We start from the raw sequence: 13633 nt of genomic DNA, 5'->3' as shown, positions 1-13633 counted from the left end.
TCTGTCTGCCTCCTGTGCCTCCCCCAAATATCTCTCTAGGCCCCCGATGTCTGCAAAAAGGCTATAGGGGGAGGCTTCACCTGCAAAAATTCCCCATATAGAAGGGTGGGAGATGTAACTCAATGGTAGCATAGTTGATCTGCACACACAAGGCTGTGGGTATGATTCCCAGCCCTGCCAACAACAAGCTCATTAAAGGAATTCCAGCGTGTCCTAGTCATGGACATTGTTTTACTTTTTAATCCTAAGCAAACCAGAGAAAAACACTCTGGCAAGGGATTTCCTCCCTAAAGCCTGAAATGTCCCCCTTGGAGGTTCTGCTTGTTTTGAGCCATGATAGTAATTCAGGTTCCCTCTCCACAGTTCCCTCAGCTTGGGTGTTTGTTGCAGCCTGCCACGACCTCAACTGCTTTCTCCTCTATGTGCAAGGTGAGAAATGAAAAGAAAGACAGAAGAGGAGAGGAGAGGAGAGGAGGGGAGGGGAGGGGAGAAGAGAAGAGAAGAGAAGAGGAGAGAAGAGGAGAGAAGAGGAGAGAAATGTCTTGACACCACATTATGAGACAAAGAACCTCCAAAGATATCGTTGAGTTCATTATTAGCCGCCTACTGCTGAGCATGGGGTTGACTCTCAAGAGTGGCTTTTCCCCTCAAGATTTCCTTGGGGGAAACAAGCTAATTTTTTCCTTTGCAAGTGATTATCTATTGGAAATAGCATCTTGGTTAGGGATGGGGTGTGGGTCCACTTTTCCTCTCAGCTCTAGGACTCTCTCTGGTGCAGACCCATGCAGGCCCTGTGCATGCTACCACAGTCTCTGTGAGTTCAGACGTGTATTGGTTGGGCTGTGTTTTGAAGGTCTTGTTTCTTGGTTGTCTTCCATCCCATCTGGCTTTTACACTTTTTCAGTCTCTTCTTCAAGGTTTCCTGAGCTCTGATGCAGAGAGAATTGATGGAAACATCCCACTGAGGGCAATGTGTTCCAAGGTCTTCCACCCTCTGCACATTGTCTAGTTCTGAGTCTCTGTATTTGTTCCAATCTTCTGCAGAAGGAAGCCTGTCTAATGATGGCTGAACAAGGCGTGTATCTAGGTGCCTAGCAGAATACCATTAGGAGTCGTTTTATTGTGATATTCCTTTAACAACAGTAGGGTTTGGTTTTCCCCTAGTTCCTGGGTCTATCTAGTCTTAGTTCTTGGCCACCAAAGCAGTGTTGGCTATGGTTTCCATCTGCTGGAGTGGGCCTTGATTCCAATCATATATTGGTTGGTTACTTGCACAAGCTATGTGCAGCATTATCTTGCAAGCAGACCACCATGGTAGACTGAAGGGTTTGTAGCTGGGTTGGTATTTACCTCTCTCTTTTGGTAGTGTGCAGAGGACCTTCCTGTCAGTAGGGGTGAAGCTGTAGATAGGCATGAGCTTAACTTCTCTGTGTTCACTGAGGTTGATAAATATTGTCTTCAGCAATGGGACTGTACCAGCAGTGGTTGGACAGTGACCAATACAGCCTGGATTGTTTGGCATTTCAATGACATGCAGCCCATTCTAAGTACTGGGGGCTTCAGTTGGTGACGACATATCTAGTTGGGGCTGTGTCTCCTATTATTTGGTGATTCCACTTGCATTGCCTTCATATATGTATGCATTTTAGGAAGCTCTACTGTACTGGGTTTTTATAGATCCCTCAAATGGTCCTTAGTATTAGCTGTCCTTCCCTGTCTTCCCTTCTTGCTTGGTCCTCTCATCTCAGCCCCCCTTCTTATCTATCTATAACTGTCTATTCTCCTTCCTTTTCCTTCCAGGTCTCTTACTCTGTACCTGATTTTACTAAAAATGCTTTGAGTTTCTCTCCATTTAGGTTGATGTTTGCTATGAACTTGTTGTATGTAGGTTGCCTTTAATATGTTTAGGTATGTCCCATTCATGAAGGGGTATTGGACTTTGTCAAAAGCCTTTTCTGCATCTAATGAAATAATTATGTAGGTTTTGTCCTCCAGTTTGATTATATGATGGATTAAATTTATCAATTTACATATGTTAAACTATCACTGCATGTCTGGGATGAAGCCTACTTGATCATGATGCATAATGTTTTAAAATTTGCTCTTAGATTTGTTTTGCAAGTATTTTATTGAGAAAATTTGCATCAATTTTCATGAGGAAAATTCATCTCTTATTCACTTTTTTTGTTAGGTCTTTTTTGTGTTTGAGGTATGGAAAATGTAGTTTCAAAGATGAATCGGTTAATGTTTCTTCTGTTTCTATTTTGTGGAATAATTTGAGGAGTATTGGTGTTAATTCTTTCTTGAAAGCTAGGCAGAATTTTCTGCTAAAACCATCTGGTCCTGGGCTTCACTTGGATGGGAGACTTTTAATGACTGCCTCTATTTCTGTACTAGGTATATGTCTGGTAGAATTGCTTATCGAATCTTGATTTAATTTTGGTGTGTGGTATATATTGAGAAAATTATCCATTTCTTTTATAGTTTTGCATTTTGGTTTTTGAAGTACGTCCTTATAATCCTCTGAATTTCATCAGCATGTTTTTATGCCTCTCCTTTGTCTCTAATTTTATTTGGCTGACTTTGTCAAGATTATTGATTTTTCTCAAAGAGTCAGCTCTTTTTTCATTGAGTCTTTATACATTTTTTTGCTTCTATTTTTACTGATTTTACTCTTTAGTTTGATTATTTATTGCTGTCTACTCCTTTTGGGCATTATTTCTTCTTTTTGTTCTAGAGCTTTCAGGTGTGCTGTTGTTTCTAAATGAAATATCTCTCTCTCTCTCTCTCTCTCTCTCTCTCTCTCTCTCTCTCTCTCTCTCTCTCTCACTTAGTGTTATGAACTTGCCTTGTAAAACAGCCTGCACTATGTTCTATAAGTTTGGTTATGTTGTGCTTTAGTTTTCAATCTGTTCTGAAAAGTATTTAGTTTTTTCCTTACTTTCTGTCTTGACCCATTTTTTTGTTGTTGTTGTTCAGTGTTGTTCAGTTTCCGTGAGTTTGTAAGCTTTCTGTTATTTCTGTTGTTGTTGATATCTAGCTTTAAGCTGTGGGGGTCAGATAGGTTGCAGGGAGTTACTTCAGTTTCCTTGTATTTGTTGAGACTTGCTTTGTGGTCAGTTTGGAGAAAGTTCCATGAGGTTCTGAGAAGAAGGTATATTCTTTTGTATTTGGGTGAAATATTCTGTAAATATCTGTTAGATCTATTTGGTTTACAACATCAGTTTGCTCCAGCATCTCTGTTTAGTTTTTGTCTGGGTGACCTGTTTATTGGCTAGAATTGGGTATTGAAGTCACCTACTATTACTGTGTGATATATGACTTAAGTTGTAGCAGTGTTTCTTTTGTGAACGTGGTTGTGCTTGTATTTTGTGTATAGATATGAAGACATGCAATATCCTCTTGGATTTCCCCTGGATAAATATGTCGTGTCCTTCTCTATCTCTTCTGATTAGTTTTAGTTTGAATTCTATTTGGTCAGATATTAAAATGGCTTCACTAGCTTGTTTCTTGGGTCCATTTGCTTGGAATATCTTTTCCAGCCCTTTACTCTGAGGTTATATTTCTTCTTGGTGCGGAAGGATGAATCCTGTTTTTTTAACCCATTAGTCTGCGTCTTTTTATTGGGTAATTGAGACCACTGATGGTGAGAGTTATAAGTGAATGGTGCTTATTGATTCCCATAATTTTGTTGTTGAGGTGTGAGGGTTTTACCCCTGTCTTTTGATTTTTGTGGTCTGATATTTATTACCTGTGTTTTCTTGGGCATAGTAAATTTCTTCAGGTTGAAAATTTCCTTCAAATGTCTTCTGTGGGGCTGCATTTGTAGGTAGATATTGCTTAAATTTGGTTTTATCATGGAATCTTTTTCTTCATCTATTGTGATTGCAAGTTTTGCTGGGTATAGTAGTTGGAGCCCTACTGTCTTTCAGGTCTCCAATGAGAACTCAGCTATTATTCTAATTGTTTTGCCTGTGTATGTTACTTGGTCTTTTTCCCTTATAGCTTTTGATCTTTTTTTCTTTGTTCTATACATTTACTGTTTTGATTATTATGTGCTGAGCAGACTTTCCTTTCTGATCCAGTCTATTTGGCATTCTCTATGCTTCTTGTACATTGAAAAGTACCTCTTTCTTTAGGTTAGGGAAATTTTCTTTTATAATTTTGTTGAAAATATTTTCTGTCCCTTTGACCTGAGTATCTTCTCTTTCTTCTATCCTATTCTTCTTATATTTTGCATTTTTATATTGTCCAACATTTTTTCTGTCCAATGTATCCATTTTTCAATCGTGTCTTCAGCACCTGAGATTCTCTCTCCTATCTCTTGTATTCTGTTGGTGAGGCTTGCCTCTGAGCTTCCCATTTGAGTTCATAAGTTTTTCATTTAGTTTTCTCACAGCTTGGTTTTTCTTTATTGGTTTTATTTCTACTCTTATGTCTTGAGCTGTTTTCTTCATTTCATTCCACTGTCTGTGTTTTTATAGATTTTACTTTGGATTTATTCATATCCCTTTAAAGGCCCTCTAACATATTTATAATAGCAATTTTGAGGTCCTTGTATTGTGTCTCAGCTGTGTTGCAGTTCTGAGGCCTGCTGTGGTGGGGTTGCTGGACTGTAGTGGAGACATATTGTCTTGGCTGTTATTGATTGTGTTTTTATGCTGGTGTCTAGGCATCTCGGTTTGGGATGGTTGTGATTTTAGGGGCTGATTTCTGGTCTTGTCTTCGATGGGTGGGCATTCCATTTCTTGGTTTCTGTGGCCCTCTCTGGTTCTTTGGAGAGTGTGGTGGCTGTGGGTTGTCTGCAGGGAATGCTTCTGAAATCCTGTCACGTGTGGTCACTGGGGTTCCAGGTAGAATGTGTCTCTAGGTATTGGGAGCTGACACTTAGGAATGGGGATGAACTAGAAGGGGATACTCTGGTGGGAGAAAGCAGGATGTGCCACCAGGATCTTAGTAGATCTGGGGGGGGGGCAAGTTGGGAGAGAGGTGACTTGCTACAGAGCTGTCGATAAGACTTGGGGGAGAGGGGGAAGAGTGAAGATGGCCTACCTGCTTCCCTCACCTGTTTGGTTCATATCTTTGCATCCAAGACCTGGATTCAGCAGGTCTGGATCCTGTACTTATAGAAGTATCAACTAAGTGATGGCACTCATGGTCAATGTACGAACTGTGTCAAGTCAAGGAGGATGCTATGCTCGGAGATCTGGGTCTGCCCCAGCTGCTGCTGTTATCAGCCCTAACCTCTGAGCTAGCGCTGTATGGCCCAACAGGGCACCCTCAGGCCTGAAATAGGGGCAGCCAGATGGCTCTGAGAATTAAGTAGCTTTTAGCACAAATATTTAACCTCAGTTCAATTTCCACGATCCCCATGGTAGAAGGGGAGAATTCTTGGAAGTCGTTCTCTGAGTCCTCTGACACAAGTACTTCAACCTTTGGATTGTGCACCTGTGCACATGTGCACACACATCCATACATACTCACAAGCATGCACACACACATACACATGCACACATGCATGCACATACGCCTGTACAAGAACACACACATATTCACATAATAAAGAAATAAATACCTAGACAAAGAGATAACAGGAAATAACCGTACCTCCATGCAAAATAATGCACAATGCAAAGCTGGGAAAATTAAAAAGCTCTTCATTCGTTGGTATTGAGATCCCTTTGACATACTGAGGCTTGCTGGAGGGCTGAGATGCTCAGAAGATGTCAGAGCAGAACTCAGGTCATCACAGGGATTTGCTCCAGCTGGTCCCACCATCTCCCTGGACTTGACCTCACTCCCATCCCCCTCTCAGTCAAACTTCACAGGTTCCTTTACCTTCGAAAACCCGCCAGCCACTCTAAGCACAGGTCACCCCAGGGCCTTTGCACACAGCCTCCTCCAGATACCTGAACTTCTCAGCCTTTCATTAGCTTAGTGTCTTTGTCCACATAGCACCTTCTAGGGAGGCCTAGCCTGACGACCAAGATTGTAATTGTCCCCCTCCTAGCATCCCACCATGCCCTTCCTTCCTTGCTTTCTTCTTTTCTTATAGTGTGTATCACTCCATAATGTGCTGCAACAACCCCTGCCATTCGCACTGTAGTGTGCTGTTTGCTTTAGTGTATGCAATCTCGCCCACCATGTGGTATTTTGTCTGCTTGTTTATTTGACTCGTGTGTCTGGCACTGTTTTCTTCTCCTGTGGCTGTGTCTCTGATGCCTGCAAGAATGTTTGGAACCTAGGAGAAGCCCAGTATGAGCCTGTGAGGGAAATAAGAGTTCTTCTCCCCCTCCCTCTCCCTCTCCCTCACCCTCTTCTTCCCTCCCTCCCTCTCCCTCCCTCTCCCTCTCCCTCTCCCTCTCCTCTCCCTCTCCCTCTTCCTCCCTCCCTCCCTCTCCCTCTCCCTCTCCTCTCCCCTCCCCCTCCTTCTCCCCCCCTCTCTGTATTCATGTGTGTATATGGATGCACATTCATGCTAATGAGTAAAGGTCAGACGATAACCTTGGGTGTCATGTCTCAGGGGTCTTCCACTTGTTTGCTTGGGATAGGGTCTGTCATTGGCCTGGAACTGTGCCCACTGGCAAGGCTGACTGACATGTAAGCTCCCCAGACCTACCAGTCTCCACCTCCCAACCTACCATGCTGAGATTATAGCACACATTAACACACTCTTTTTTATGTAAGTTCTGGGAACCAAACTTGGGTCTTCGATGCTTAGATGGCAGGCGCACGCGCACAGAGCCATCTCTCCTGTACTGGGTTTTTGTGGAGTTGCAGAGATGCTAGAAGGACCCTGCATCCACTCTTCCCTAAGAAGTAAAGGGGAAGCATGAGTGTTGACAAGATGTCCCCTGGGCTTCTCTGTCACTCTCCACGTTCCCCACCCCTTTGGAAGCAGCCTGGTATCTGCCTGCCTCAGATTCCTATCAACCACTAACCAAATGAGGGCTTATAATAGGAGAGAGGGCCTGGGTTAGGTCACAAACTGGTTCCCATCCCAGGAGACCCACCCAATGAGCCCTTCTGTCTACAATGGCTTGACTGAGCCCGGTGCAGCAAGAGAATAACACATACCTTCCATCCTGGCCACGGTTCTCTAGTTTATTTCCTAGAGGGACATGCTCACACAATGCAATGCTCACACTATAGCTTCTCTGGGTTACAGAGATCAGTGACTCACACCCTCAGCCACCTCATTCTCAGAAGGACCAAAAACGACAGGAATGGGTAGGTGAGGTGAGGAAGGGAAGGGAGAAGCTGGGACCCTTACTTCATCCAAAACCTGACAGAATCCATCTGCCTTGAAGAGAGGCTGCAGCCTCCACGTGGTCCCAGGCAGACTTATCTACTCTGAGATAGATCTGCTTTGGTGGGAGAGACAAGGTTGACCAGAAGGCTGATTAACATCCCATTAATTCTGCCGTATTGGACTGTCCCCAACAAATACAATTGGGTCTAAAGAGGAATCTGTGACTAAAATATCTCTATCCTATCTGTCATGTGAGAATGCAGCCAGAACCCCTGTGGTGGGTAGGGGCTGCAGGGGAGGAGGCCCTCAGGTCCAGAGAGCTGCTGGGATCAGCTCAGATGAGAAATAGCTGAATTTTCCAGATAAAGCACTTTTGCTTTGGACCAGTTCTGTCCACAGAAAAGGAGGCAAGGGTAGACACTCCCAGCTGCAGACCCCAGCCCAGACTCCTGGCACTGTCCTGCAGCTATGGGGCCCCATGCTGAGTGACCCCATGAACCCCAGTGACTTGAGGTGGCTCTAACAGAGCCTGGATTACACGGAACTTGGAGAAGTTCACTTGGCTGATCCCCAAGCCTTCTTTTTGGTTGTCCCTGGATCCTTAGGGAAAACATGGGCTGAACTTGGCTGGGCCTGTTTTGAAAGTGTGATTTTCTTCGATGAAGCCTCAGGAGGTCAGCACAAAGCAAATCTCATCACAACTGGATCTGACGAAGTTCAGCAACCTCCTGGCTGCTGGGCTTTTTCTGTCATGGCGGGGCTCCAGAGTACAGTGGGATCCAATTCTCCCTGCTGGGACTTGCTGTTCATGGCACAGGATGGGCCAAAGTCGGGCTTCTGAAGTAAGAACAATGGGGTGGCACAGAACCCTGGGCTTACTGCAAGGGCAGAAGAAGAAAGAGAAGTTGAGATACTTAAAAAAAAAAAAAAGTAACAATTCTCTTGCTATTTTCCCTACCCTTTGCCTTCTCCCAGCTGCAATCCAGACTAAGCCAGAACCCATCATCCATCCTGGGCAAGAAGTGTGTGCACAGCACAGTGGGGGAGGCCACAGCTGGCCACAGCTGGTGCTCTCCTCTGAGCCCTTATGGATTGCGGTTGGCTGTGTTTCAGACTTCTATCCCACTCGTGGGCTCCTGGGTGAAGCTCGGCAGAGAACCCACAGAAAGCCAGTTCCTACCAGCTTCAAGGCATCAGTCACTTCAAACACGTCACCTGTACTTTTTGTCTTTGTTTACCAAGGTATTATGTGGGGCCAAACAAAGACTTAGATCAGATTGGCAAAGGGTAGTGTGCCCCTGGGTGCACCAGGATGGTGGGGACTGTCACCAGAGTCACTGCTGTTGCTTGTCACTATGTAAATGAGTGACTGCCTAGTGTACTTGGCTAGCTCTAGCCCAGCGAGAGACCCTGGCTTACAAAAAAGACAGACAACACCCGAAAAAACACCAACAGCACCAATGTCTCCTTGCGTTTCTCTGTCGCTCTCCATGTTTCCCACCCCTGAGGAAGCACCCTGGTGTCTGCCTGCCATGGATTTCTATCAAACTGCGACCAAATGAAGACTTGTAATAGGAGGGAGGGGCCTGGTTAGGTCTCAAGCAACAGGAGGGCGGGACCTGGGTGAAGTGAGGGCGGTGTCAAGCAGCCCGGGCTATCCTGAAACTATGTAGTGACTGACTTAAAGTCCTCCTCCTTTTGCCTCCATCTTTGTAGCTGAGGTTACAGACATGTACCACTGCGCTCTGTTTTCTGTGGTGCTGAGGATGAAACCTAGGGAGGTCTGCGTGCCAAGTAATCCCTTCCGACTGCGTTGCATCCCTAGCCCGGTTTTATTTCCTGATGGTAAAAACTTATCTTTGAACCTGCACACGCCTGGTGCACGAAGCTGGACCAGGGAAGAGTTCCTTGGTTGGAAGCAAAGAGGGGGATGGCTCCTTCCGATACGCCTTCTCCATGTTCGCTCGCCAGTGACAGCTCCTCTCTAGACCCAGTCTTAGCATGGAGGCAGATGGGAGGAGGCCAGAGGAGGGATAGAAGAATCCAAATAGTATGGTCCATAGGGCAGATAATTGAGGCCATTCTGTGAGTAGTGGGACCACACTGGCTTCACTCAGCGTGCCCAGAGCACACAAAAATGTTTTATTAGCAATCATGTGTGCCAAGCATTCGTGTGTGTATGTGCGTGCGTGCGGGTGTGAGTATGTGTGTGTGTGTGTGTGTGTGTGTGTGTGTGTGTGTGTGTGTTTACATGTGAAGGCCAGAGGACAATGCCTGGTGCTGTTGGCATATTTTGAGTGTTGTCTGCCTTTCGTTAAGCCAGGGTCTCTAACTGGGCTGGAGCTGGCCAAGTACACAAGGCAGGCTGGCTGGTGAGTCCCAGAATCTGCCTGTTTCCACCTCCCCAATCCTGGGATTGAAAGCATGTGTCATAATGCTCAGTGCTCTCTCTGTGAGTGTTCTTCTCTCCCCCCTCCTCCTTTCCCTCTTGTCCTTCTCCCCCTCCTCCCTCCCTCCTCACCCCCTGCATTGTAGAGGATTAAACTCCAGTCCTAGAACTTTCCTGGCTAAGTCACCACTTTAGCCCTGGTTGGGTTTTTTTTTTAAGTCAAAAAGAAAGTGTGAGCACCATAGTGCACACACACACACACACACACACACACACACACACGAGTGCGCACAAACATGCACGCATACCAGTCCAAATCGTCCCACTTTACACCAGTGCACATGTAAAACATAAGTATTTTAGGGGAGAAGGTGCCCAGAAGAGTAATAAGGAGGCTCAGAACAGGAAGCAGGAGGTGGGTGTGGATGGAGGGCGAGATGGCCACCTGGTGAACGATGGTGGTGCCCATCTTGTTGTCTCTGCTCCCCTCTTACTTAATCATGGCTGAGATAACCCAATCCTGGCTTTGCTGTGGCTTACCACACTATCTCAGCTTTTCTGCCACAGAACTTTCTAGAAAGCCAAAGGGTGTACAAGTGTATGCAAGCTGCAGCAAGGGTAGCTTCAGAGTGTAGATGTTTGCATCCTAGAAGAGCCTGTCCCAGGGCATGGGTCATGGGTCATGGGTCAATTCCTCCCCATAGTCTACATCTTTGTGGGATCTCCTGGGAGTGAGCCCAGGCTGTTCTTAGTAATAGGGACAATGGCCACCCTATGATGATGGCCACCCTTTGGCTTTCCTTTCTTTGTCACCCCACTCCTCTCCCTCATCCACTAAACCATTAGTTTGCTCCCATGTCCCGGTGTCTTATGTTAGGGCTCTGACTTTGGGCAAGTCAAGTCCCTCAGCCTTAAAGGCAGTGACATGTGAGATGTCTCTTTCAAGGTCCCCTAATGGGAGGATTGTCAGCCCTGTGCCTTTCCCAAGTGGGAGAACAGAGACTCCAAAGAGCAGCATCTGGCTGTGGTCAGGCCAGTGTTGCTCATGGCCTGCACCAATGCTACACCATGCTGGGTACCACCTCCTGCAGGGGAAGCGCAGAGGCCTTGCCACAGTCAGGGACTCCCAATCGTGTGGCAAGAGGTGGTCTCAGTGACCTCCATCCTGCTTCAAGGAACTTTCTTCTCTCTAGGTGCTTAGGTGGACGATGAGGAAACAGGGAAGCCTCCTGGGGACATTTATGCCTACTCAGGAGAGGGCCAGCCCTTGTAAGCAGTGGGGAGAGATCCCAGCCTGACCTTCCCACTCACTCCATCTGTCCTACACTCCTCATCCAGCCCTTGGAGAGGAGGTCCTCTTTGCATATCCCCGAGCATTGGGTTTCCTTGGTGCCTTTGATGGCTGTGTCTGGATCCCACTTCTAGGATGCAAATAAACTAATAGATACAGGGCTAAGTCCTTCTTATACCTGAGGAGAATAGGCTGGCCATATATTTCCAGTGAGCAGAGACACTTCTAGGCATAGTGAAAAGGAAGGCTTGTGGGAGCCAGTGCTCATGTGGGCAGAGGTGCATGGTCTCCACATCACGGAGCTCAGTGTAAGAAGAGAGGAAGCAGAGGAATGGGATGATCACAAGGAAGACTGTTCTGTGGGTCACATAAGTGTTCCCAGAGCCACTGGCAGGCAGTATCTTGAAGAATAGGCAGAGGCAACCACAAAGAAAATGGCGTGTGAGAATACATTTAAGGAGTGGGATGACAGGACACGTGTCAGATGAGACCCATAAGACCTAGCCGGGAAAAGCTCTGGATGGGCCTCAGCCTACTCCATTGCTTCCACTTACTGCTGGTGCGGATTTGTCCGGCCCTTTGGTTTTATGAGAGGCCTCAACGATCTCTGAGGGTCTTGACCATCAACGGTCCTTATGTTCAGGGCCTTCTAAGTCTCTGTTCCTGCCTCTGTGTGCTGAAGCTCATGACCAATACCTTTGTTTGCTCCTAAGTGTTCTGGTTCAGACCCTAACTCATGGGAAAGACTCACCCATGACTCCTCAAAAGGTTGTCAGCCTCCCTAAGGCTGAGCCCTGGAAATTCTGCCCTTTCTAGAAGGCCTAGGGCTTGCTCTCTCTCTCTCCCCTCATAAGAAACCTTCAACCCAAGACACACACAGACACACAGACTTGTAATATTCGTGTGCATGCACACACAGGAACACACACACTGCACAGGCGCACACACACACACACACACACACACACACACACACACACACACTACCCATCTAGAGAGACATGACATACCACACCGCATGCACTCACTTCTGGGTGCATCCACATTATCGCAGACATGTTGGGATGGCTGTTTCTTCCTGTAGTCTTGCCACAGCTCTGGGCCGAGAGCCTAAACTGGGAAATTGTTCTGATTGCTTTTATGTTCTGATTGCTCCAGGCCAATGTGGGCAGTGCCTTGTATTGTGGCCGATTCTTTCCTGATAACAGAGCCATCACGCCCAGACTTCCAATGTGGATTAAGGACACCTTAATCCACAATCCTTAATTCATAATCCCAGGAACCTTCCAGATTGGGATTGAAGAGACACCAAGACTAGAGGATCAAACAATTTAGAGGGTTCCTTAGTATGAGACAGCTGTTTTAATAAGTTATATATGTCTGTGTCTATATATTTATGCATTGGCTCTATTCCCCCTATAGAATCCTAATACACACACACACACACACACACACACACCACACACACACACATCATCTATCATGTGAATACAGAAATATACACTTTACATATCACATGCATCTATACAAAGATCCCCCATAGACACTCATAATTATGCAAACACACACAGTCACACCTACAAGAGCACACATAGATCCACATTCCCACAGACATACCATATACTACACATGCCTCATAGACACAAACGACCACACATACACTCACACAGACCTGTATGCCACGTATCACATGGATTCACACACACACAAACACACACACACACACACACACACACACACATATATATATATCAAACATACCACATAGGCATTTATGCAATACATTAAGGTATACATGAACATACACAGACTCAGACACACAGACACAAATATGCCATGTATATCCTACAGACATGCATGGACACACATATATATACATACAACATACCTGTCCCAGAGTCTCTCTCTCTCTCTCTTGCCTTTAATGTCTGTATTTGTAAGCAGTAACATAGTTTTAAAGTTTAGATTTTTATGAAAAGTTTTCTTCTTTGCTGCTTAACAAGACTCCTTTTTTTCAGGCTACCTGGACCGTGAAATGGTGCTCCTTAAAAATTCTTGACCTGGTGACTTAGTGAGCAAGCCACCAAGGTGACCTCTCTGCAGGGTTGTGGCAAGCTCTCTCATCCTGATTTTACCAGGGGAACCTGTCACAGCACTAGGGGGACTCCACTCAGAGGAAATGTCTGGGCCCCACTCTTGGATGCCCTGAAGACCTAGTCTGGCTGCCTAAGACTAAATGTGCCTAGCTCTCCTGACCATCCAGACTGGCTGCAGTTTCCACACTGACCATGGCCAGGCCCCTAGCTGCCCTTCAACTCCTCCAGTAAATGTAAGCCGTCAACATAGTCACTGCTTGATTAAAGTTCAGGGGTTTAATAGATCATTAAAAAAAATCAAATTACGCCTACCACAGGCCCAGCCACCTGGCCCGTTGCCCCTAGTGCGGCAGTGCTCGGCCTGGCCCGCCAAGGCCAGGCCGGCCTGAGGTTCCTGCCTATTCCCGGAGGACGCCTGCAGCCAGCGGGCCGGCATTCTCAGCTGCATTTAATCTGCCCTGAGACAGGCTGGCGATGAGGAGAGGCGAGGGGCAAGGCACGGGAGGCTTTGTTCGCTGGGTAACCTGGAGCAGGGCCAGCCTGGAGGCGCTCCCTGGGCAGCAGAAGTCTGTTCCAATTAATCGTGTTTAACCATTCTAATCACA

Source organism: Rattus rattus, chromosome 7 (assembly GCF_011064425.1).
Source record: "Rattus rattus isolate New Zealand chromosome 7, Rrattus_CSIRO_v1, whole genome shotgun sequence".
NCBI lineage: Eukaryota > Metazoa > Chordata > Mammalia > Rodentia > Muridae > Rattus > Rattus rattus.
This window is presented reverse-complemented; position numbering follows the sequence as displayed.